A 3,147-nucleotide genomic window follows, 5' to 3' on the forward strand; every position below is an offset into this window, starting at 1 on the left:
TGAGATGTAAAAAAGCGAAGCGAGCTTTCTCTCATCCAATTTGCGGAGTTTTTTTCAGCTGCCATCGAATAAAAACAATTTAGTCGTGGAACCGCTCTGTTGTAGGGGAGAAATGCTGTCAACAACGAGTCCGTGCGTGCACTATTCGACAATGCTGCTCGCACCAGGTGCGAGCAGTCATCCAATGAGGTGCGACACACCTCATTGGATGACTGACTAAGAAACTTATGCTGCCCTATTAGATTTCCATTAAAAAAAAAAATCGGGATGAAACCATATTGTTTAGCAAGTTGGTACTTTAAGGCGTGAGGCACGCCCTCGGTGATGACGCGGGACACGCACAATAATATGTAGTCATGAAAATATACGGATAGTGTGTGGGTCTCACGGCGACTGAAGAAGATTAATGTCATAGCATGGAGAATGAGAACTATAAACGGAGTAAGGAATACGAAGGCTGCTTCTCCGGGTTGGACTTGAGTTCGACAGCACAGCTCGTGCTTTACAAGTAAGCCCTCGAGGGTGGTAACATTACATAAGCAATGCTGCAATGAAAATTAGCTCGACAACTTGTTTACTTTGTTGAATGTTGCCACTAAAGGCTCGCCGTACAAAATCACATTTGATTGAGAGTTGAGTAAAAAAACTATGTGAAACCAATAATAAAGCACAATAAAGTTTGTTGATATGCACCGACTCTGCACGGTTCGGCTAACCGGCGTGACGTTCCAAACTGGACCGGTCCCAATCCGGTTAATCTGGTGGATGGCCAGGAGCACTGAAGTTTAGAGGACAGATTTAATTGACTTTAATCTACTCTCTTCGGCATTTGCCTTTAACAACAACAACAGGTTAACAGCCGCAAACGCTCAACTCTACTGGAACGTTCCAAAATATGACGACGACCAAGCGCGCCGAAGTCCTCCTCGGGAGTGGGAACTACTTCCACTGGGAGTACAATATGCGCATGACGCTAGCCAGGAAGGGCCTGCTTGCGCATATTCAACCCGTCAAGCCGGAGAACGAGATCACCGAGGCGTGGCTCGTCAATGATGCCAAGGCGCTCGGCATCATCGCTCAGGGAGTGGAACTCCAGCATCAGACCAAGATTCGGTCGGCCACTCGTTCCATAGAAGCTTGGGGAACGCTGCGAGAGTTCTATAACCGCACCACGCTCCACAACCGCGTGACGATGACGCGTCGCCTCCACGAGCTCAAGATGGAAAGTGGATCGACTATGGCCAAGCATCTGGATGCGTTTGATGAGCTGATCGTCGGGTTGCAGACGCTAGGAGAGCCCATGGACGAGGCACGCCAGCTGGTGGTGCTGCTGAGCAGCCTCCCCGATGAGTACGAGCTCATTTCGTCTATCGTGGAGAGCGCCAAGGGTGTGACGCTCATCGAGGCCAAGGAAAAGCTGTTGAAGGAGTACGAGCGACTCGAGAAGAAGGAAACCATGGAGAAGGCGTTCCAAGTGAATGGGAGCGCAGGCAAGTTCCGGAACGGCCGAGGGAACGGTCAAAAATGGAACGATCGAAAATGGAACGGTCCGAAACGGAACGTTGGTTTCAAGGGCAAGTGTTTCAACTGTGACCAAGTGGGTCACATGAAGCGGGACTGTCCTGCTGCAAAGAAGAGCAGTCAAGACGATGCAGTGTTTGCAGCTGGTGGGGAGCGCTCGGCCGCGTGGCTGATTGATAGTGGTGCGACGTCGCACATGACCCCTCACCGGAACGACCTATTTGGGTACGAGGCACTAGACAGTGGCATCAACGTGACGATTGCAGATGGCAAGAAGCTGCGCGTCGCAGGAACTGGAACGGTCAAGCTGACTGGTTTGGACGGTAAACGCATCCGAATGGTGGACGTGCTCCACATTCCGGGGCTCGATAGACGGTTATTGTCGGTCGGGAAGCTCGCGGAACGAGGCATGAGCGTGGAGTTCCAGCGTTCCAGCTGTGTAATTTTATGGAGGCTGTATCAAACGCCCGGCGAGAGGGTGATGTTGATAAGTCTAAGGCTATGATTGCCGAGATGATGAAACTGGTAGGCAATAGTGCTTTTGGTCGATCTGGCATGGATATGAGCAAGCACAAAGAGGTTAAGTATGAGTCGAGTGACAAAGCTATTAAGAACAAGATCGAACACTTTACGTTCCATGGTCTCGAGGAGCTTAATGATGCGTGTGAGATCACGATGAAGAAGCGCCGACTCAATAATAAGAACCCAATCCATTTGTCGATTGCTATCTATCAGCTTGCTAAGCTACGCATGCTTCAGTTTTACTATGACTGCATAAATTTCTACTTCGATCGCTCTGACTTCCAGTATCAGGAGATGGACACTGATTCGGCTTATATCGCTTTCAGCTGTGATAATCCATTTCAAGACTGTATTAAGCCTGAGCTACGAACCCACTTCAAGGAGCAATAAATACGATTGGTTCCTACGTGACTACAACATTGAGGTAGCTAAGTTTGATCGCCGTACGCCTGGTTTGTTCAAAGATGAATGGTCAGGTGATGCTATGGTCTCACTATCGAGCAAGAACTATATTTGCTACCTACCCGATGAGACATACAAAGTAAAGGTTTCAGCGAAGGGTATTCAACAGGGAAGTGGTCGAAACAATGGTGTTCTTAATCCTGATGGGTTTGAGACTGTCGTACGGGATCGCATCACGCTACAAGGTACAAAAAGGGGTTCAGACTATCGAAAGAAACTAAGTCTATCATCACCTATACTCAAACCAAAACAGCGCTTAACTACTACTATGACAAACGTCGAGTACTTGATGATGGTATCACGACTGAACCACTTGTAATTTAAGCAGCTAGCCACTGGGATTTTTTTAATGTAAATGTAGATCATGGACGCGCTATTAAAGAAATTCTACTATGACCCAAAAACCGGTTTTATAGGAGCTCAAGCTCTGTATCAGAAAGCAAAGGAGTTGAATCCTAAGATAACCTTCGAAATAGGAGAGGATTCGTATGGGAGGCATCGCGACATTCTACGATTTCAGGAGACGAAGAAGAGACGCAGTGGCTTCACATTAGGTCTCATCATCCTCAACTCGTGAAAAATATGATTTGCCGATCTGGGAGATACGGTAAATTCTGACTGCTATCGGCATCAACTCAGGCT

Source organism: Phytophthora infestans, genomic scaffold (genome assembly GCF_000142945.1).
Source record: "Phytophthora infestans T30-4 supercont1.178 genomic scaffold, whole genome shotgun sequence".
Classification (NCBI taxonomy): Eukaryota; Oomycota; class Peronosporomycetes; order Peronosporales; family Peronosporaceae; genus Phytophthora; species Phytophthora infestans.